Source organism: Hylobates moloch, unplaced genomic scaffold (genome assembly GCF_009828535.3).
Source record: "Hylobates moloch isolate HMO894 unplaced genomic scaffold, HMol_V3 SCAFFOLD_6, whole genome shotgun sequence".
Taxonomy (NCBI): domain Eukaryota; kingdom Metazoa; phylum Chordata; class Mammalia; order Primates; family Hylobatidae; genus Hylobates; species Hylobates moloch.
This window is the reverse complement of record NW_026652281.1, coordinates 1515852-1530211: the sequence shown is the minus strand read 5'-3', so window position 1 is coordinate 1530211 and position 14360 is coordinate 1515852. Positions and strand designations below refer to the sequence as shown.

Below are 14360 nucleotides of genomic sequence, written 5' to 3'. Positions count from 1 at the left end.
GAGTCTCGTGCCCTCCTGTGCTCTGGTGGTGCAATGTTGAGTTCGGCACTGAAACTCTCTGAGCTTCTTTTCTTACCATCAGTACCCTGCTTCCCAGGGCCTTTGGGAGGAGCAAAAGAGAAAGTTGGGCCAAGGCCCTAGCAAGAGGCCAGCCCTTGACAGCTATTAGCTGGACTTTGCTCCCGTCCTGAGACAATGCAACTTCTGAACCACATGGAGCGCTGTTGGCCAGAAACTCAGAATCAGATGGGTCCCCATATCTCTGTTTTAAAAGTCACTCCAGACTTCTCCAGGGGACACCCCTGTGCTTCCAGGGCCTGCGGGGGGCAGGGAGAAGAGGTGGGCTAGTGGGGACACTCACAGGCACCTTGACTCCCCTGGGCCCCCTGCTGTCCCCTGCCCTTTTTTTTGGAGACAGAGTCTCGCTCTGTCGTCCAGGCTGGAGTGCAGTGACGTAATCTCGGCTCACTGCAAGCTCCGCCTCCTGGGTTCACGCCATTCTCCTGCCTCAGCCTCCCGAGTAGCTGGGACTATAGGCGCCCGCCACCACACCCAGCTAATTTTTTGTATTTTTAGTAGAGATGGGTTTTCACCGTGTTAGCCAGGATGGTCTCAATCTCCTGACCTTGTGATCCACCCGCCTCGGCCTCCGAAAGTGCTCGGATTACAGGCGTGAGCCACCATGCCCGGCCCCCTGCCTTTTCTTTCTTTCTCTCCCCTTCCTGTCTTTTTTTATTGAGTGAAATTCACGTAATATAAAATTAACCATTCTGGGCTGGGTGCGGTGGCTCATGCCTGTAATCCCAGCACTTTGGGAGGCCAAGGTGGGCAGATCACCTGAGGTCAGAAGTTCGAGATCAGCCTGGTCAATATGGCGAAACCCCGTCTCTACTAAAAATTAACCAGGCATGGTGGCAGGCACATGTAATTCCAGCCACTCAGGAGGCTGAGGCATGAGAGTCGCTTGAACCGGGAGGCAGAGGTTGCAGTGAGCCCAGGTCCCACCATTGCACTCCAGCTTTGGCCACACAGTGAGTCTCCTTTTCAAAAAAAAAAAAAAGAAGAAGAAGAAAAAGAATTTTTCAGCATCCCAGAGGCCCCTGGCTTCCCAGACACTGTCCCTCCCTTCCTGGAGGCCAGCCACCATTGTGATGAAGAGAACCCCTTCTCTCCCTCAACATGCAGCCCAAAACACCATCCTCTATGTTGCCTGTTTGCGATCCACACAGATTCCACAGAATCGAGCCTGGCCACTTCTGCTCGATGTGATTGTTTGAGAGAGGCATCCATGCTGTGCACCTGCAATTCACCTGTCTTCACTGCTGCGTAAAGGTCCAGTGATGGAATAGACTGCATTACGTTTTCCCATGAAGCTGTTGATGGGCTCTTGGGCTGTTTCTGGTTTGGGGGTGTCATGAATGAGGCTGGCATGATCACATGAGTTCTGGCTGAGTGGCATTTTCAGCAGCTTGGCCAAAAGGTGTGACTTTTCAGGACCTGGCTGAAGGAGGGACCCCAGGGAAAAGGGCTAATGGGCGGAAAAGCGGTGGCAGAGGGGATGGCCAAGCCACAGCTGGCAGGTTATGGTTCCCAGCGCCCCCATCAACACACCTCAGCTCCCAACTGGGGCCACCTGGAACAACGGGAAAGGCAGACTCCATGAGCTCTCATGGTGTGGAAGACCCACTTGTGCCCAGTGGAAGCAAGCTCCCTCCATTTCTGGCCATCCCCTGCTGCTTGCCTCCCACTCCCACCTCCAGCCCCACCCCGCCTTCTCCACCAGGTGCCCTCCTGTGAATTCAGCTCCGTGGACAGCTCCCAGGCTGCTGTCCTCCCTGTGGTGCTGAAATCACCCCAATAGGGAAGCCAAGGCAAGGAGAAGCTAAGGAAGAGAATGGAATGAAATGGCATGGGCAGAGCTAATGAAATGGCATGGGATGGAGCTACAAAACCATCTGTCCTGAGCCCACCACCACGTGGAAGTGGAGACAGGGGTCCAGAGAGGGAAGTCATTCGCCCAAAGGGGTCATGAAGTGCTCGGCGGTAAAAAATGGAACAGTCTATGACGACCAAGATTTACAGAACCCTGTCTGCATGCCAGGCACCACGCGGAGTGTTTGTATGTGGATCCGCCACCGTCAGCCCACATGGCAAGCTCGAGAGTAGGGCCCTACGATTGTACCTGCTCAACAGAGGAGAAGCCTCATCGGTGAGCAGCAGAGCTGCACCTGGAACCTGTGTCTTCAGCCCCAACCCGGGCCTTGCCTCCCCTCGCCCTTGGTCTCAGTGAGTCCATTGTTTCTCTAGAAGCAGAAAATGACAGTCACAGCAGCGTTGATGTCACCCCCAGTGTATGAGTCAGGGTTCTCTAGAGGGACAGCTCTAATAGGACAGGTGTATACATGGAGGGGAGTTTATTGGGAGTATTAACTCACACGGTCATGAGGTGAAGTCCCACAATAGGCCGTCTGCAAGCTGAGGAGCCAGGAAGCCAGTCCGAGTCCCAAATTCCAGCCGGTGAAATGGGAGCCGAACTGACATTCATTCATTCATTCATCAATCAATCATTCATTCACCCCAACCAGCCTGCAGAGCTCCCATGGGCAGAGGTCCCCAGGCCCTGGGCTGCAGAAACAACAGAAAAGCCCCCAGCCTGAGGCTCAGCTGCCCCGGGAATCCTCTCCCCAGTGTCTGAGACCTCGTCAAAGAGTTGGGGGCCCATGGACATCTCAAGGGAAAGCAAGGGGCCAGATGGGGTCAGAGCCGGCACCCCTCCAGAGGCTGGGACAGGGACTGGAGTGGACTTGCTGCATCTGTGGTGGGGGCCACGATGGAAGTGGGGGTCCCACACAGAACAGACAGGGCTTCCTGCAGGTTTCACCTGCAGTCCAGGGCCCAGAAACACCCCCACCTCCATCCCCCCCACCCCCCATCCCCCACCCCACCCCCCATCCCCTACCCCACCCCATCCCCCACCCTCCATCTCCCACCGCACATCCCCCACCCCACCCCCATCCCCACCCCCATCCCTCAACCCCATCCCCCAACCCCACCCCCACCCCTCACCCCTATCCCCCTTCACCCCCCATCCCCCCTTCCCCCGGGGAACAGCGGTCGGGCTGAGTGGGAGTGCCCTCTGGTGGCCCTTTGGGGAAATAGCAAGGGCTGTCCTTCGTGAAATGCTTTCAGACAGAACTGCTGGTATCACAGTCGCCCTCCTGCTGAAGACATGGATACAGGCTGGACACACACGCTTCGCTGTGTGATACACGCATGTAACGGGGCCTGTGGGGAGTAACCAGCGCTGGCGGGGCCCGGGGCTATGTCCCTCGAGTGAACATAAACAAGAAAGTGAGCCCATGTTCACCCTGGCTTTCGTCGTAGGGAGTCTTCCCACATCGGCACGGAGGTCCGAAAGCAGAAAGGACAGCCTTGCCGAGCTCAGAAACAGGGATTAGAGTTTGAGGCTCCAAACCTGGCTGGGGCCTGAGGTAACTTGGAGAAAGAGCCCAAAGCCCTGAGTGCAAGTCCCCTTCAGGCCGTGGCCGCCCCCTAAGCTGAATATGCCCCCAAGAAACACAACAGAAAAGGCTCCCGGGAGGATGCAGAGCTGAGCAGGGGTGTCGGCAGCTGCCACGGGCTGGAGACCAAGCCCTGTGGGGGGCGGGGGCTGGTGACCATCACAGGCTTTCCCTTGGGAGCACAGAAGTTCCACTCCCTGGGAACAAGGGCTGCAACCCCCAAAGCAAGTCTGGACAGGGCCAATCTGGGCGCGATGGCTCATGCCTGTAATCGCAGCACACACACAAGAAAAGTTACAAGGTGTCTTAGTCTGTTTTCTGTTGCTATAGCTAAGAGTGGGTAGTTTATAGAGAAGAGAGGTTTGTTTCTTACAGTTCTGAAGGCTGGAGGTCCAAGAGCATGGCGCTGGCATCTGACAGGGCAAGAGCACGCCAGCCCAAGTCTGTCTTTCTCTTTTTTTTCGAGACGGAGTCTTGCTTTGTCACCCAGGCTGGAATGCATTGGCACCATCTCGGGTCACTGCAACCTCTGCCTCCTGTCTCAGCCTCCCAGGTAGCTGGGATTACAGGCACCTGCCACCACGTCCAGCTAATTTTTGTATTTTTAGTACTGACAGGTTTTGTCATATTGGCCAGGCTGATCTCGAACTCCTGACCTCGTGCTCCGCCCACCTCAGCCTCCCAAAGTGCTGGGATTACAGACGTGAGTCACCACGCCTGGCCTGTTCCTCTTGTTATGAGGCCACTAGTCCCATCATGGGGGCACACTCTGATGAGCTCATCCAATCCTAATTACCTCCAAAAGCAAATACTTGTGGAGATTAAGTTGCCAACACACAAAGTCTGGGAGAAACATTCAAACCATAGCACAAGGCGTGCTCTTAAAAGGGACCAGAAGCCAGGAGTGGTGGTGCATGCCTGTAGTCCCAGGTACGAGGGAGGCTGAGGTGGGAGGATCACTTGAGCTCGGGGGTGGAGGCTGCAGTGAGCCCTGTTCATGCCACCGCACTCCAGCTTGGGCGACAGAGTGAGACTTTGTCTCAAAAAAGAAAAAATTAAAAATAAAAAAGAAGAAGGGACCAGATCACCAGACATGGTGCTGATGCCCATAATTCCAGCACTTTAGGAAGCCAAGGTGGGTAAATCATTTGAGCGCAGGAGTTTGAGACCAGCTGGGGTAACACACTGGGAACCCATCTCTGCACAAAACGAAAACAATAGCTGGGCATGGTGGTGCACACCTGTGCTCCTAGTTGCTCTGAGGGCCAAGGCGGGAGGAGCGCTTGAGCCCAAGAGTTTGAGGCTGCAGTGAACCATGATCGCACCACTGCACTCCAGCCTGGGCAACACATGCAAGACCCCGTCTCAAAAATGTGGGAAGGGCAGGGCACGGCGGCTCACACCTGTAATGCCAGCACATTGGGAGGCCAAGTCCGGCGGATCACCGGAGGATGGGAGTTTGAGACCAACCTGGCCAACATGATGAAACCTTGTCTTTAGCAAAAATACAAAAATTAGCCAGGCATGGTGGCGTATGCCTGTAGTCTCAGCTACTCAGGAGGCTGAGACAGGAGAATCACTTGAACCCGGGAGGCGGAGGTTGCAGTGAGCCGAGATTGTGCCAGTACACTCCAGCCTGGGGGATGAGTAAGACTCTGTCTCCAAAAAAAAAAAAAAAAAAAAAGAGGGAGGGACTAGATCACTGAAAACTAAGAGAGAAACACTTAATAGCGACAGAATCAGAGGTGGTTCAGATATAGGAGGCCTTCAAAATGATGACATGCTACTTTCTTCACGTTGCTCCCCTGCTCAAAAGCCTGCATTGCTTCCCCTTGCTCTTCAGTGGGGCAATCACTACCTTCTTTGCAAGTGGCTTTGCACAATGCCAAGAAAACAGCTGAGAACGCTGGGTTTCAATGTGGGCTCTGGCTAAGCCAGGGGTGGTCTTGGACGAGCGATCTCTGGGCCTCAGCCTCCTCCTCTGCACATAAAGCAACTGGAAGAAGTTCCTGCCTCCAACTCTTCTCTCCTAGCAGGTGCGCAAAGGGCTGAGTCATTGTCACAGGGCTCTGCTCGGGCGGTGGGCCTGTGTGGATGCACACTTTGTGAAAACTCATCAAACTGCACACTTATAAGTGTGCATTTTAGGCCAGGCGTGGTGGCTCACGCCTGTAATCCCAGCACTTTGGGAGGCCAAGGCAGGCAGATCACGAGGTCAGGAGTTCGAGATCAGCCTGGCCAATATGGTGAAACCCCGTCTCTACTAAAAAATACAAAAATTAGCCGGGTGTGGTGGCGCACCCTTGTAGTCCCAGCTACTCGGGAGGCTGAGGCAGAAGAACGGCGTGAACCTGGGAGGTGGAGCTTGCAATGAGCCGAGATTGCACTACTGCACTCCAGCGTGGGCGACAGAGTGAGACTCCATCTCAAAAAAAAAAAAAGAAAAAGAAAAATGAGCAGAGTTCCCCTGTACCCCCAGCACCCCTGCCCATCTCCCCTCTTATTAACACCCTGCACTGGTGCAGAACATTTATTACAATTGAGATAGGAGGCAGGACTCGACTCTGGAGGCAGGTCTTGGAGCTGGGACCAAACAGGACTGGCTAAAATAGGGCGAGGCAGAAGCAGCTTTTTATAAGACACACCAGGCCGGGCGCAGTGGCTCATGCCTGTAATTCCAGCACTTTGAGAGGCCCAGGCAGGCAGATCACCAGAGGTCAGGAGTTTGAGACGAGCCTGGCCTACATGGTGAAACCCCGTCTCTAATAAAAATACAAAAATTAGCCGGGCATGATGTCCCACGCCTGCAGCCCCAGCTACTCGGGACATTGAAGCAGAAGTGCTTGAGCCCAGGAGACAGAGGTTGTGGTGAGCCGAGATCAGGCCACGGCACTCTAATGTGGGTGACAGAGGGAGACTCCGTCTCAGGAAAAAAAAAAAAAAAGACACACCCACCAGTGTTCTGAGTCAGTTTACCATTGCCATGGCAACACTCCCACTCCTTTCCATGGCAATGACTCAGTGACCCAGAAGTGACTCTCCTTCCCTAGAAATTTCTGCATAAACTGCCCCTTAATCTGCATGTAATTAAAAGTGGGTATAATGGGTCTGCAGAAGTGCCCTGAGCTGCCGCTCTCTGCATTCCGGGGAGCCCAGCTCTGCAGGAGCTGTCACGGACCTGTCACATTGCCTCTTCAATCAAGTTGTTCTCTTCTACCTCCGGCTTGTTCTTGAATTCTTTCTTGGGCAAAGCCAAGAGCGCCTGCAGGCTAAGCTCCACTTTGGGCCTCACCTGCCCTGCATCACAACCAACTAGCCCATATCGGGACACGATCATTTACTTAAGTCCACAGTTTACAATACAGTTCACTCTTGGCGTTGTACATTATGTGGGTTTTGGCAAATATGTAATGTCCCATAGCTGCCATCATGGGACATTACATATTTGTACTTCTTCGTACAGAAGAGTTTCACCACCCCAGAAATTAGGCTTAAAAGTCATTTATCCACTTCCTGCTCTGGAAGAGGGGGTCAGTTCTCTCACCGTCTGGCACGCCATGTTCCGTCCAGCCTCTGTTCTCTGAACGAAGTGTTTTTATTTTATTTTATTTATTTATTTATTTTTATTTATTTATTTATTTATTTTTTTTTTGAGACAGAGTCTCGCTGTCGCCCAGCCTGGAGTGCAGTGGCGTGATCTCGGCTCACTGTAAGCTCCACCCCCCGGGGTTCACACCATTCTCCTGCCTCAGCCTCCTGAGTAGCTGGGACTACAGGCGCCCGCCACCTCGCCCAGCATATGTTTTGTATTTTTAGTAGAGATGGGGTTTCACTGTGTTAGCCAGGATGGTCTCGATCTCCTGACCTTGTGATCCGCCCACCTCAGCCTCCCAAAGTGCTGGGATTACAGGCGTGAGCCACCGTGCCCGGCCTGAATGAAGTGTTTTTAGGTTAAATAAAATGTTTACTAAATACTTTTAAGCACCAATAACAATAATGGCCCCATGCAGTGGCTCACTCCTGTAATCCCAGCACTTCGGAAGGCCAAGGTGGAAGGATCGCTTGAGGCCCGGAGTTTGAGACCAGCCTGGGCAACACGGTGAGACCCCTACCTCTGCGAGACCCCCACTTCTACAAAATAAAATAAACAAACATGATGGACTCCAGCTTAAAAATAGAACATCCCAACCAGGTCAAGCTACTGACTATCAGCCCCCGCCGCAGGCTCCCTGGGACTGCCTCCTGGTCACTGGTCCTGGGGCCCCCATCGCCGCAGATTCGGCTGCCAGTAATGAGTCGCACCAACACGAGCCGAAGCATTTGTGTCTGGCTTCTTCTGCGCAACGTCCTGCTTCTGAGATCCATGTTGCTTGTAGGGGTAGCGTGTCCTTTTTGGTCCTGTACGATATTCCATTGTGTGGGGGTTACACCACCGCTGGGTCTTCGTTCTATTACTGAAGCACCTTAGGGTTCCTTCTAGTCCGGAGTGTAACAAGTCACGCTGGGGTGAACGATCTTGGATGTGCCTTTTGCTGGACTTTGCAGCTCATCTCTTCTGGGAAGTCACAGAGGAGTAGCACGTCCCAGGTTCTGGCTGCACACAGGCTGCGGTTCAGTGAGCGCCATCGCAGGCTTCTGGAGCGGGGCCACCACTTTCACTCCCAGCACAGACCACAGGCTCTGGGTGCCCTACACCGTCAACAAAACCGCTCATTATTTTAATTATATAGAAACGTGGGCTGGGCGCAGTGGCTCACGCCTATAGTCCCAACACTTTGGGAGGCCGAGGCGGGAGGATCACGAGGTCAGAAGATCGAGACCGTCCTGGCTAACACAGAGAAACCTCGTCTCTACTAAAAATACAAAAAACTAGCAGAGCGTGGTGGCAGGCGCCTGTAGTCCCAGCTACTCAAAAGGCTGAGGCAGGACAATAGCTTGAACCCGGGAGGCGGAGGTTGCAGTGAGCCAAGATCGTGCCACTGCACTCCAGCCTGGGCAACAGAGTGAGACTCCGTCTCAAAAAAAAAAAAGAAAAGAAATGTGCCCACCCTGTCTGCTTCTGCACTTGCCTTTGTCATGCAACATCACAGATGGTCTTCACCCATTTATTTATATACGTGTATACACACCGGAGGTTCACATATTAGCATTTTTAACAACCACAGGGTTGCACATGTCGTACCAGATTACTATTACAATATTACAATCAGCTGTTGATCAACATCTGGGTGGTTTTCTGGTTTTTTTCCTTTGTTCTTTTTTTTTTTTTTTTTTTGAGACAGAGTCTCGCTCTGTCGCCCAGGCTGGAGTGTAGTGGCGCGATCTCAGCTCACTGCAAGCTCCGCCTCCCGGGTTCACGCTGTTCTCCTGCCTCAGCCTCCTGAGTAGCTGGGACTACAGGTGCCCGCCACCACGCCCGGGTAATTTTTTGTATTTTTAGTAGACGGGGTTTCACCATGTTAGCCAGGATGGTCTCTATCTCCTGATCTCGCGATCCACCCGCCTCGGCCTCCCAAAGTGCTGGGATTACAGGCATGGGCCACTGCGCCTGGCTCCTTTGTTCTTTTAGCTGTGACTACTAACAGACCTGCTATGTCCCTGTTCATGTCTCGTGCCCATGGGCAGATGACACCCGAGTCCGGTGGCCCACCTGTGCCACTGGGCATCAGAATCCCCTGAGAGCTCTTCATGGACCACAGGGTCCCGGGACTCCACTCCCAGTCGCTGGTGCAGCCACTCTGGGGCAGGGCCCAGGAAGGCACATCCTAACAACCCCTCATGATACTGACGCTGCTTGCCCGAGTCCCACTTGGAGAACCCTGTCGAGGGTGGCACTGCTGGTCACAGGGCACTCCTTTTAAACTGACATTGTTTTCCAAAGAGGCTGTGACCAACAGAGTTTACTGTTCATGAAACTTAGATCGCAGCCAGGCACGTGTCTGTCACAGCTGGTGCCGGCCGCTCCTTTACGTGGACAGTAAGGTCCATGCAGGCTTATGTTCGTCAACTGACCAAGGGGCACTTGCTGGGTGGGACCTTGTCTTATCGAAACATAGAGCCTACAGAAGGTGCCAACTGGTGTCGCAGGGCTGCTCCTGACGCGACCCAAAATCACCAGGGTTGAATTCACATTCCTCTTACGTAATCATAACAAGTTGCTGGGACTACAGGCACGCACCACGGTGCCCTGTTAATTTTTTTTGTAGAGACAGGGGTCTTGCTTTGTTGCCCAGGCTGGTCTCAAGCTCCTGGAGGAGGTGGTCCTCCCCCCTTGGCCTCCAAAAGTGCTAGGATTACAGGTGTGAGCCACAGTGCCAGGCCTGTGGTACCTCTTCCAAGGACACTAATCCTATCAGATGAGGACCCCACCCTCATGATCGCATTTAACCCTAATTACTTCTCTAAAGGCCCTTTCCGCAAACACAGTCACACTGGGGATTAAGGCTTCACATACAAATGTTAGGGGGACAGAACTCGGTCCATAGCATGGAGTCGCACAGTTTTTGTCCTTTTGCGATTGGCTTACTTCACTTAGTATGTCTCCAAGGTTCACCCATGTTGTGGCATGGGTCTGAACTTCACTCTTCTTGATGGCTGACTCACACTCCACTGCATGGACAGCCCGCATTTTGTTTGTCTGTTACTCAGTTTGTGGACATCTCGCCCCCTTGTATGCAGGAAGATGGGGTGAGCGAAGCCCTATGATTCCCAGGACCAGCCACATCGTTGGCAAGGGCCAGCGCAGGATGAAACCGCCGGCCCCTGGTCTCCGGCAGGGCCCTCCGTCTCTAGAGCAGCTCGCACAGCTGCAGCCCCTGGACGCCCCGGGCTGGCGCCCGGGGGACACCGCGTTGAGCAGGACACGCGACAGGTCCCCTCGCTGGCGCCGCTGGCGTTGAACCGCGCGGGGAGCCAGGCAGCCCACAGGAAAGGTAAGAATTGTTAGGCTTTTAATCTAAAGTCGATACCTCAAAAAATAATTCCGGAGCTAAGCATTTAATACCAACATTCAATAAAGCAGGAGGTATCAGCCCGACGAAAACCGCCTTAAGTTTTCCGCCTTGATGAACTCGATCATCCCCAGGGATGAAGAACCCGCCTGCCAAGCCGGAGCCCCGTCACGTGTCCCGGCGGCCGCGGGGAGCCCTGTGCGCAGGCGCGGACCCGGACGCCCGCCGCACGAGGAGCAAACTCCCCGTGGCGCCTGCGCTGTAGCGGGGATTCGGCGGGCGCGCGCGGGTCCGGGCGCGCGCTGCGGGGGCGGAACCGCGCGGAGGCCGGAAGGAAGCTAGAGGGGGCGGGGCGAGGGAGGGAAGCCCGCCGGCCGTAGGACGACCGTCGCGACCTGATGACGTCGCACAATGGCCGGCCCCCGCGGGTAGTGGAGCCCGTTTGTTCCGCCCGCGTCGAGCCTGGAGCCAGAGCCTGTGAGGAGCGGAAGGGCCAAGGGACGTCTTCTCCACGCCGCTCCGACTCCAGCGGAGCCGTGGCCCCCTTTCCGCCCTAGCGCTGAGGTTAGCTGGGGTCGAGCGGGCGGCGGGAGGCCGGGCCGGCGGCGGCGGGAGGAGGAGGCCGCCGAGGCGGCGGCGGGAGTGAGGCCCGGGAGCCCGGCGCGCGTCCGGCCGTGCGGACCCGCCGGCCGAAGCATGGCCCTCGGGCCCTGGGAGGGGGGACCTTGAGACAGGCACCACCCCGCGTTCCGTCCGTAAGCCGGCCCCGCGGTCCTGGGGCGCCCTGGGCTCCCGAGCTCCTCGCGCGCTGCCTCCGCGCCCCGCGGCAGAGTTTATTTTCCTGAAGCTGTCATTTCTCTTCCGGGCCACTCGCGTGGCACATGTGTGCCGCCCGCTAAGGGGCAGTGAGAGGCGCCCAGCTTCACCTCCGGAGTAGGTCAGCCCGGGCTGTTGCTGGGCTCTTCGGAGAACTTTGAGCTCTTTATGAACCTCCTGGAACTTGCTCCGCAGCTTCAAAGTGTGCACAGTTTGGACGTAGTGATTGCCCCAAGACGCGCGCCGATCTCTTAGGAGTATGTAACTTTCTTGCCCCTTGGATTAGGAGATCAGAGGTGTTGGGTCCTTTGTATACACCAACTGCAGCTATAATGTTGGAAGAACTGAAACTTACAGCCTTGCTCCTGCCAAAATTTTTTCCTGAATACTTTATGACAGCTGAGTTTGCCAGGTAGAGTGGCCGTTTTAAATGAGCTTTGTTCGAACAACGCTAACTCATTTGCAAGAGTAGGTCATTCTTCAGACCCATTTGGGAAAATGGAAGAAGAGAGTGTTTGGCGTCTGAAGTACCGTTTGGGGTGTAGCAAGGTGCTCATCATTTCTCCTGTGAGACTCACCTCCAGCCTGTTGTCTGTAGAGTAGTCCTTGCCCGTTCAGTAGTTGGGATTCTCCGGGTGGGCCTTGACCTCGGCTGAATCCCGCTTCCCAGCCTTGGGAAGAGTCTTTGCCTGATAATTTTACTATCTAAGGGCAGTATGGAGCCCAGCCAGCCCTGGAACCAGTCAAATGTGTCCCAAAGCCGGAAACTCCTCTCCCGTTTTAGGTGAGACATGCTGAAATGTTGTAAGAAAGCTTTGTGGAGTCACTCCAGAAAGCAAACAGGTAAGTTAACCTGTGGCCTAGATCGTGTTTAAAGAGATTTGTATTTTGTCACAGCTACAGAGCATCTCAAGGTGAGTACCTCCTTATCAAGGAATTTAGTGGTCACGCTTGGTCAGTTTGCACGTGAGGTCTGTCACCAACTTGATAAGTCTATGAGGTTATGAGTCAGAATTTTAACCAGATGTACCAGAACTTACGCATTCAAATAGGGACTGCTCTGTTGAAAGTAATTGTCCCAAAATGTGCTTGTATTTCATCGGTGCTTCTTTGCCAGAACCTCTTTAGAACTCCTGTTTTGGTAGTAAAAATGTAGTCATATGGGAAAATCAGTCTTATTCAATAGTCACCCTCCAGGTTTGACCAAAAGTTTACTTACGTGATTGGTAGCTCACCTTATGAGGTGAGACTCTGACTTGCAGCACTTTATCAAAGTGACTAGCTTGAGAGGAGGAAGACTTGCCACCACTAAGAATACCAGAAGACTTCTTCAGGCTTGGAAGGTCATTCGAAATGAGAAGGTCCCCCAATGCTCTGCATTTCAGCAGTGCCATTGGAGTCTATGCATCCTCCCAGAGGGGCTGCTTGGAAGGGAGGTAGCACCTACTCTTTATTATTACTCTTATTTTTTGTGACGGAGTCTTACTCTGTTGCTGGAGTACCGTACAGGCTGGAGTGCAGTGGCACGATCTCGGCTCGCTGCAGCCTCCTCCTCCTGGGCACTTATTTTAAATTCCTTTCTGGTAGGCAACAGGTAGTTCCTCGAGTAACGAGTTTTTTGTCATGTATTCAACAAATATCTATCAAGTATCATCTGCCAAATGCAGAAAGCAACAGAGACAGGACGATGGGCACTTGTTATTTCATTCCTTAGGCAAGTTCACCCATCTGGTGGATCAGAGGACTAAGGATTTAGTTCTAAATCGTGCTGAAAATCTTCAGTTATAGATAGTGTAAGAAGACCAAACTGAGCACCAATTGCAAACGTGGGTATCAGTTCAGACTCATCTACTGACACCCGTATCTACATTTCTCATTTCATTGTCTACACTTAAGAGGCTACGTTTCCCTTCCTAGCACCTTATTACTATTTTTTGAAACGGAGTCTCACTCTGCTGCCCAGGCTGAAGTGCGCTGGCACAATCTCGGCTCACTGCAACCTCCTCCTCCTGGGTTCAAGTGATTCTCCTGCCTCAGCCTCCTGAGTAGCTGGGACTACAGGCACGTGCCACCATGCCCGGCTAATTTTTGTATTTTTAGTAGAGACGGGGTTTCACTGTGTTGGCCAAGCTGATCTCAAACTCCCGACCTCGTGATCCTCCCGCCTCAGCCTCCCAAAGTGCTGGGATTACAGGCATGAGCCACCACACCCAGCCAATTGTGTGATTTTTGAAACTAGTTGGAGGGGACATTTAGTTTTGCATAAAAGTTGGTTTATTTAAGAGATCACTTTGTTTCCAAGGTTGACATTAGACTATAAAACATGAGAATCAGAATTTGTCACATTTCACATCTGGGTTCAGCTTGGGGCATCCTACTGGGTACCAGGCGCTCCGCTTAGGCAGCTGGGGAGATGTGAACTACCTGCCCTTCTATGAGGAAGATGTTTATACGTTGTAATAAAAAGTGTACAAAGATAGTATAGGATGTTACTAATGTCAGCAGCTAGGCAAGAGAGAGAATTGCCAGTTTGCCACCGGTGACTTACTGCTACAACCCCACACAGACTCCCAGTCTTGAACAGTGGAAGTGTAGAGGCCTTGGGAGCCTTGGTGCTTTTCATCTTTGCTTTTGTTGCCTTGGGCTGCAGAAATGCTCTGTGCAGCAATTGCCCCTGTGATACTGTTTGGGGATCGGCTCCTTGACTTTCCCATTTTCAGCAATGTATACCAGTTTACGACTACCTTTAATAAAAAAAAGACGAGGGTCTCACCATGTTATCCAGGCTGGACTCTTGGGCTCTAGTGATCCTCCCACCTCAGCCACACAAGTAGCCAGGATTACAGGCACATGCCACCACTCCTGGCTTAGGACTGACTTTTTAATAATTCCTCCCAGTAGTCCTGTCTCTGGATAGTAACGGAATAGTGTAGTTAGGAAACCAAAAAGTGAATCATTTTCAGAACTGTCTGCTTTTAAGTGACTTGGAATGGATTGGTTGGTTTGTAAATCTGTGTTACTGCTAACCATTTAGGATTTTTTTGAGACGGAGTTTCGCTCTTTTTGCCCATGC

The 14360-nt window shown here is 53.1% G+C and overlaps 1 protein-coding gene across 5 annotated transcripts in view; it reads left to right on the top strand.

Annotated features, from left to right (window-relative positions):
- The first annotated feature begins 10860 nt into the window (after positions 1-10860).
- ZC3H18 (zinc finger CCCH-type containing 18) overlaps positions 10861-14360 on the top strand; it is a 65586-nt gene continuing 62086 nt past the window's right edge. For 4 of the 5 annotated variants that reach the window (XM_058440392.1, XM_032156224.2, XM_032156223.2 and 1 more), the window contains exon 1: positions 10861-11035. The gene's annotated coding sequence lies outside the window, so the exon portion shown is untranslated. Of the gene's footprint in view, positions 11036-12112; positions 12131-14360 lie in introns of those variants that run through there. The other variant, XM_058440391.1, reaches the window with a different exon arrangement.